Genomic DNA, 9,090 nt, shown 5'->3' with positions numbered 1-9,090 from the left:
TTTACAGGTAAATGGATGGAACTGCCAATCATTATGTTAAACAAAGTCAGCCAGGTGCAGAAAGATGAAGGTTGCATGTTTTCTCTCATATGTGGACATTAGACATAAAAGGTAAATGTATACATAAACACATACATGATTATATATAAATATATATTATATATAAATATAGAATACATTTATAATAGTGGAACTGTTTGAGAGGATTGGGGGAGGCAGAAGGAGAAAAGAGAATGACTGAGAGTGAATATTGAAATACACTGCATCTGTGTATGAAGATGACATAACAAAATGCACTCAAAGCTTTTGAATAATAGGTGGGTGGGGTCAGGGAAGAAAGTGTAATAGAGGGGATTAATCTGATTAAAATGCAATATATTCATATGTGAAATACCATGCGAAAATCCTTTGAACAACAATATACACTTAAAAAATGAAGACAGGAATGTGAATTGGGTCCTGATTAGAGAAGGGTACCAGTGGGAAGGGACAGAGTAGGGAGAGCAGATTCTGAAAAGCCTATGAGTACTGGATGTAAGCAAGGTGAGATGTGGCTTAAATGATTTTTACCTGTAGGCCAAGATAGGCACAGCCTCCGTCAGGAAACAGAAAAAGCAGAACAGCTGTGTTTCCTAAGCTTGAGTTCAGAGAAGCAGGAACACAGGTTTCTCCTGTTACAATGTCATGCCCCCCCATGACACCCTCTGCTCCTGTTTGTGGCTGTTTATTAAAGGCCTGCTGAAGGAGGGCTTGGGGCTTTTGCTTTTTGCCTTTTACTTTGGGATTTGGCTTGGGTTTTCACTTTGAGCGTTTTGGTGTGGGAAGATTTCGGAAGGGAAAAGAATTACTGATGAGAAAATAATTGCTAAAGGGAAATTGCTGAAGGGAAAAGTATGGCTAAAGAGGGGCTGATAGAAAGTCTGCATAGAGAACTTCAACACAGGCCTTAGGAAAGCTAAGCTAAATAAAGAACCTTTTCTTTAGAAGCTAAAGAAAAGCCACAGAGAACATGGGACAGTGTAAGATAGAGGACTGAGACTCTGTGAATCTGAGCACCAAGGCTTTAAGAAAGTTAAAGAGACAATGCTAAAGAAAAGCCGCAAGCCTGGGGCCAAAAGACTTTAAGAGTCATTAGCCTAGAGATAAGCTAAGAGAAAACACGGGACCGTATGAGTCTCAGGAAAGAGGTTTTAAGCAAGGTTTTAAAGAAGAGTTTAGAAGTAAGATTTTAAAAAACTGCATAAATAAAGCCTTAAAGAATAAAGATAGAGAAAAGAAGCAATGAGGGTTGGGCATCTCCACCCAAGCACTCAACACACTTGACCCCACTTTCTGTCTGTCTATCCTATGTCTTTCTGAATCTCTTGTCTTTCCACCCCCTCCCCCTTAGGCCCAATTAGGTTCAGCAGTAACCAGGATCAAGAGAGAAATCTTGCTCTAACAAGGGAGGGAGTGAGAAAACAGCGCCTTCTCCGACAGAGTAAATGGAAAGGGTGAAAGAAGTTGAGTATGGCTGATGTATTTTTTATTCTTGCATGAAAATAGAACAATGAAACCTGCTGAAACTTTTAATAAGGGAATATGGAGTAGGAGGAGAATGATGGAAGAGGGTAAATCTAACCAAGGTACATTGTAAGCATATATGGAAATGTCACAGTAAACATCTCCTGTACAACAAATATGTGCTAATAAAATGTCTTGCAAAAGAGACAGAACATACAAATTTATGTTGTTTTCATTGAACCCTGGCTTGAAATTATACAAGAAGATAAACCTTGCAGGCAGTAATAAGAATCCTTATAGAAATGGGAGGTAATTGGGATCAAGATCTTAGAGAAGAATTCAGGTAGTTATTACATTTTATAACCAAAAAATAGATCTGAATGTTTACATAGCATAACATTTGGCTTGAATATGCACTTATTTTGTACAGCAAAATTAATTTTCTCTCTTAGTTTAAGAAGAACAAAGATGTGTCCTGATAAATTGGAAAATTTGATATATAAGTTCTAAGGACTGCTGAGTAAACCTGAGAATATAAAATATTTTTATAGAAATCTACATTTGTGAGACTTATAGCAAACAGTATTCACACAAAATGGTAAAATATGTCAGGATCTGTATTTTACCTACCAATGAAATAATTAAATTAACCTCGTATATGATACTATAATTTACTCAGTCTGTTCAGGTTCTCTAAAATTTAGGAATTTAGGTGAATAATTTCAAATTATAAAAGTAAGTCATATAAATAAAAATAAAGTGGTGAATGATATTGAACAATAAATGATTTTTGAATAAACTAAAAAGAAAAATGATTACATGAGTTCTTGGGTGGCAAAATTATGAATGATTTATCCTTTGTCTATTGCTTATCTGTTACATAATTATCCTATCATATTTTTAAAGAAGGAAATGACAACAAGTAGAAGAATAAAGACCCTATTATACTAAAAGATATTTAGAAATAAACCATGTCATAATCTCAGCACTTACAAGTCTTAATAAAAGAATTGAATAAAACAGAAAATGTATTTATTTATTTTAAATTTTATTTATTTATTTATTTTATTTCTTTTATTCATATGTGCATACAATGTTTGGGTCATTTCTTCCCCCTTCCCCCCTTCCTCTCCCTTTCCCCCGTCCCCACCCTCTGCTTGTTACCAGGCAGAAACCATTTTGCCCTTATTTCTAATTTTGTTGAAGAGAGAACATAAGCAATAATAGAAAGGACCAAGGGTTTTTGCTAGTTGAGATAAGGATAGCTATACAGGGAGTTTACTCGCATTGCTTTCCTGTACACATGTGTTACATTCTAAATTAATTCTTCTTGAACTAACCTTTTCTCTAGTTCTTGGTCCCCTTCTCCTATTGGCCTCTGTCACTTTAAAATTTCTGCATTAGTTCCTTTGCATTGAGGACATCAAATGCTATCTTAAAAACAGAAAATTTAAAAGGTGAGCAAGAAGAAATTTCATAAACCCAACAAAACAGTTTTGGAAAAGAAGAGAACAAATATTAGATATTAATGAGTGCAGCAAGAGGATAGCTGAGTATTTTTTTAAAAAGAAATTAACAATGAGATATTTGAAATTACATCCTGAATGCTTGAGTTATTCAGTGGAAGATATGACTAAGAATACTGATAACATTTCTTAAGAACACATGAGAAGTGGAAATAATTGCCTTGTTCAAAATTATTTTATAGTACTGGTACAGTGATTAAGATAGGATGATAATGGCACAGAAATAGAGAAATACACTAGTGGAATATAATAAAGAACACAAACACAGCATTTCAAAATGCCACTTATGAAAAATACTGTCACATGGCCTGGCTAAACAGAACATGTGGATATCCTAGGACCTGAGGATTGTATTCTTGGATGATGATATTATTGTAAATATGCACTAGAAGACAGAAGCATTTAAAAATCAAAGCTGTGAAAGCCACATAAATATCTACCTACCACAGAATGGATAATTGAGCTGTGGTATGTGAGTTCAACAGAAAATTATAGAATTGCAAAAATGAATGAAGTTTAGCTATACACAACACGATAGACGAATCTTCAGCATAAAATTGAGCACAAAAATCAGGTCATAGAAGACTGATAGTGCGTGATTCGTTCTAGAACCAGGTGAATCAAGTGATACCTTATTTCAATACATGCATGTTAAATGGTGAAATTATAAAACTCAAGGTAGTAATATCAGCAAAATGATGCAATGATAGGAATCTGTCTGTATAGCTATCTTTATCTCAAACTAGCAAAAATACTATGTCATTCTTATTATCTCTTATGTTTTCTCTTCAACAAAATCGGAGAAGAGGGGAAAACAGGTTCTGCTTGGAAGCAAGGGGAATGGGGGAGGGGGCAGGGGGAAGGTGGGAGAGGTGGCCCAAACAATGTATGCACATATGAATGAATGTAGAAACAATAAAAAAAAAAGTTTACTGTGGACCAGTTCCAGCTTAGTTTATTTAAGGGATTATAACTGATGAACTCTTCATCCTAACTGCCTGACAAAGAAAAGAAAAAGCATTTATTAAAATCCAAAACCAAAACATTTCATCCCCTTTTCCTATGCTCTTTTGTGTTTATACTCAACAGACAAAAAAAGTAAAATACACTTTGATGTCCAGACATTGGAATTATCAGATGAAATGTTTTAAAAATCAGTTATTGATAAAAGAATTGTCAGAAAAGAGCAAATAGAACAGGTAAAGAGGTGAGATAATATGATATATAGACATAGATATATGATAGATAGCTATAGCTATATAGATAGACAGGTATCTTAAAAGGAACCTGAAGCTAATCCCAGATGCAAAAATTATAATACATGAAAGAAAAATTCCTCAGGTGGTGCATAGGCAGGCAGACACTATGGAACGGATTGAACTTGGCGATAAGGTAGCATATGTTGCCCAACAGAAGCATAGGTGTCTCCAGTATAGCACATAACCTTTCTGTCAAGACTTAGCTTACTTGAGCCACATGGCAAGAGGTGCTCTTCATCATTACTCCATGTATGTCAGCAGGACTGAAGATCAGTGTGGTAGTTAAAACTGGCCCTCCATTTCCCCACCAAAGTATGGTCACTAGGCTCAAATGGAGAGCAGATTTTTGTCACCTACCCAATAGTAGGTGACACTCCAATTCCTCTACCAGAGTGCTGTTGGTAGAGCCAGGCAAAAACAAAAAATGTTGCACTTCAGACTTTGTCTGGGAGTAGCCATTGGAATGCAGCTGGAAATACATCATACTTTAATGTGACATGGAATACACACCTCAAGCCAACAGGCAAGCCCATTATTAAAAATTGAACAGGGGAGACATTGTTAAAAGTAGACTCAAGGCATAGATATGGCTTTGCTAAATTTTATGATCTGGATTGGCATAAGATGTAGAACTCAGTACAATACTGTCAAGATTCCTAAGAGGATCATCTTAATGGACAAGACCTTTTCTTAAAATATATGTGGACTCAAAAAGCAAATATTACTCCTTTCAGTGTCAATTTCTCTCTGTTAGGGTTACATATACTTGTGGAGAAAGATAAGTCTGCCTATTTAGGTTTCACTACTGGTTTTTCTTCATTTTCAATGCTAAATCCATAGGCTTCTTCCAACGTAGAAACAACCTATAAGAAATGGAAAGTAAATCAACTATACTCATAGTTTAAAACTAATTATATAATAAGCATGAAATGTAGAATCAATCATGCTAGGACCTTGTTAGCAGTAAGACTTATTTCTGCCTGTGTTATAAACTTAAACTTTCTGTCCCTTGCCCATCACACATCATCAAGAGAAACCATAAGCGATGACCCTTGACCTTACTGCCCAGTAATGGATGCCCATGGCTCCACCATTTCTGTGGTGATAGACATTTAACAGAGGAGTGATGTGTCCACCAATGGTTGAAGCATTATGTGGAGTCTTCTTCACGTCTGCCTTGACCTTGAATAGGGAAAGTAGAAATGTAGAGACGAGAAAACAGTATGACTTAAAGAAAATTCTCTGAGGTAACCCCTCAAATTTTGAGCAAACTTGTATTTGGCAGTTTGATGAATTATATTTTTATAGGTGTGTCCTACCTCATTATTATCATTTTATATTTGGTACATATGCAATTGAATTCTGGATAATTATGAACAAAAGAAATTCAGAGAAAAGAGAGTTTTTGTTTTCTAACACTAAGAGCTACATTTTTTGAGGTACAGGAAATAGTTACTAGCAGGCATGAAACTTAGAAGGGCCTGTCCTCAGAAAGTCCTGCTGCAAAGTTGGTCTTAACCTGGCATCTGAGAAGCTGGCTTTTGGGAAGTTTCCCACCATTCACTGCTGAGTGGCTCATATCCCTATACTGTTTATATAAAGTGTTTCATGCTGAACACCTGCTTGCCTTGTGAGAGTCTGGAATTTTGGAACATGCCAGGCAGAGGGCATCTAGAGACCAGTCCTCAATATAACTCTTGGTACCAAGTTTCTACTGGTTTTCCCTGGTAGACATTTTACTCATGTTGTCACATTTCATTGCCAGAGGAAGGAGGAATGTCACATGTGACTGCACAGGGAGAAGGCTCTTATAAGCTTGGACCTGGATTCCTGCAGATTTCCCCCCACATGCCTGCTGTGATAAAACTTGACATCAGTATAAGTGTGTGCTGAGCCCTGTGCATCCTTTTACCAAATCACCAAACGTGAGAACCATCATGGGGACTCCTCCACTGTGGGGACCAGGAAATACCTGACCATCATCAGGCATGTGGTAACCTTTCTGATCATTTCATCTCTGCAATCAATTCCCTTGTCTTACTTGATGGAATGGGCAAAGCATATGATACAGTGGATTCCCCTGTTGGTGGAAATTTTAGGACAATTGATTCAATTTTATCACATGCTATCTTCGCACCATGTTTTCATTTTGGCTTAAGTGACAATGGTGAATGAATCAGTCATTTTTTTAAATGAACTATTCCTAGAATACTTGGGGATTTGTCACTAGTGGCTGACAGGTGTTTTGCTGGCTTCATTTTCTATAAGCTTAGCTCTCAAATTATACCTGAAAGTTTTAATTCCTCCCCATGTGAATAAAATATTAAGAGATACAGAGAAAACCCCAATTAACAAAAATTAAGCTATTTAATTAAATTCATGGGCTCTGTTTTATTGTGCTAGTTTAGCAATGTGCTCAGAGTATATCAAGTAACTCCTGGAAGCTACAATTACAGTTTTGACTCATTTAAGTTACAATTACTTAAAACAATGAAAATTGCATCAAGTTATTTAAACCCGAGAAAGATAACCATAACAGACAGTAAAGGATCCACTGTTAAAATGTCATTTATATACATCATTATTTCCATATTACATGTAATTAAACTGAGCTCAGAGAATTTAGTCACAACACAACTTATAAAGTTAGTGTTATGTTTTGAATTTTAACATAGATCAATTAGGTACAAATCTTGCTTTAATTTTATACAATTTGCTCTCCAAGTGTTGACATTTTTATTTATGGGATTTATAGCATTTTGTACAAGTGGGGTTGGCAACAAATGAGAAGATTACAAATTTAAATGGAGGGATTATTAACTGCTATCAAGATGGTGAATCCCAAAATCAACTCTGGGAATATTAAAAAATGAAGATGGAAACATTTCTTCCAATAAATAATAACATTAAAAAAAAGAGAAATCCCTAACAGCAGGCTGAAATGTATATGGGACATTTATAGTAGGGGTGTAGGGGAAAAAAAGGCAGAGGCAACAGTGAGAAAATGAATTTAGAAAAAAATTTACATCCTGTTCTCACTTTCCTCCATAGTAAAATAATACATGCCCTTAATATACATCATTATTCCCAAAGCCATGCCAGGATAAGGCTCGCATAGAAGTTGTTCCTCTCTTTCTTTCTTCCTCCAAAGCTGATTAAGATCCAGAACAATGCTTGTCCTAAAGAATTTAAAACTATATGCCTGACCATGTGAAATGTGGATGGAGCAGCAAAATTAAAATGGAATCACATTGGTTCTCCATTGCCTGATGCTCACCATACTTCTTTGGCTAGTGGGTTAAATTGCTTCTTCTCAAAAGAAATGTACAGTCTAACCCGCATGCCTGTAAATGTGACATCATTTGAAAATAAGGTCTTTTCGGATACAATCGAGTTAAGATGAGTTCATATTGGACTAGTGTGGGTCCTAAATCTGATCACTGGTGGTGCTGTAGGAAGGTCACATAGCAACAAAGGCCTTTTGGAAATAGGCACTTGAATGAGGTATTTAGGATGGGGATTTGGGGTGGGAAAAGGCAGAAGATACAGCGAGATAATGTGTTTAGAAAAAAATTATATTCTGTTCTCACTTTTCCCCATATTAAGCTAATACATGTCCTTGATATTTGGGAGACATGATTGAGATATTCTTCCAGAAAAACAACAGAAAAGATGAAATAGAAGTAATAAAGAGAAAAAAAGAGAATGAAATACAAAAGCTGAAGGATGTGTAGAAAAATCAAGTAAATGCCAGTTCCCAGATAATAGGAAGTGCAGAGGAAAAGAAAAATAAAATATATAGGAGGAAATATTTGAAAACATAACGAATAACCATTTCTCAGAATAAAGTGTAATGGGACACACAGATGGAAAGTGTTCTCAAAATACCCAAAAGGATAAAAATAAACAATAAAATCGGTTAAGTACATTAAAATGAGATATGAGAACCTCAGAAAATTTAAAGGCTTTCAGAAAGAGCATGTAACCCAGGAAGGAAGAAGAATTGATTTGATTCCAGTTTTGATAACCTTTATACACAAAGGATTACATATTTTGTCTAAACTTCACACTCTTTGGGGGCCCAAGAAACAGTTGGAAAAAATACAAACAGTCCAGCTACAGAATAAAAACACATGCAAAGGCTGGCAGTGCTCACCACATATACTTGAACACGAGTTAATTGAGATACACATCAATATTGTTGAGCATGAAAAGTTAATATCAAAATTTGAAAATATAAATAATCAGTAATTCTACATACGTCTAGTTATTTATAACATAATCACAATCCAAGCTTTGAAATGCAGTATCAAGTGTTCAGAAGACCATCCAATAAATTTTTAGAGCATGATAATAGAATTTTTAAATTTGCCAGAAATCATGGGAAAAGTTCATGGCATCCTGCTAGCACATTTGTGTAAAATATACACCAAATAATATAACAGAGTAATGGAATTAAAAAAATAAAAAATATTGAAGTTACAAATTAAATTAGTTTGCACAAGGTTGTTAAAAGGTAATTATTTGTCAATTATTTTGAACACAATCCTTATTTTTTAGCAGATAATAATTACTGATATTATTGTGTATTTCCCTAATGAAACTATTTCTACATATGAACATTTTTTAGGAATTTTGCCAGTAGGCGACTCTGCTGGTAAAGGATCATACACTTGTTTAAGAGCATCTTCACAAAAAAATTTAAATATACACACACAGAGCCAGTGACAATGTCTCAAATATGTGAGAAAAACAAACAAAATTCTCAAAAATAAAATGTTTAAGAGACTTTATGCAACTTG

Source organism: Castor canadensis, chromosome 15 (genome assembly GCF_047511655.1).
Source record: "Castor canadensis chromosome 15, mCasCan1.hap1v2, whole genome shotgun sequence".
NCBI classification, from domain to species: domain Eukaryota; kingdom Metazoa; phylum Chordata; class Mammalia; order Rodentia; family Castoridae; genus Castor; species Castor canadensis.
This window is presented reverse-complemented; position numbering follows the sequence as displayed.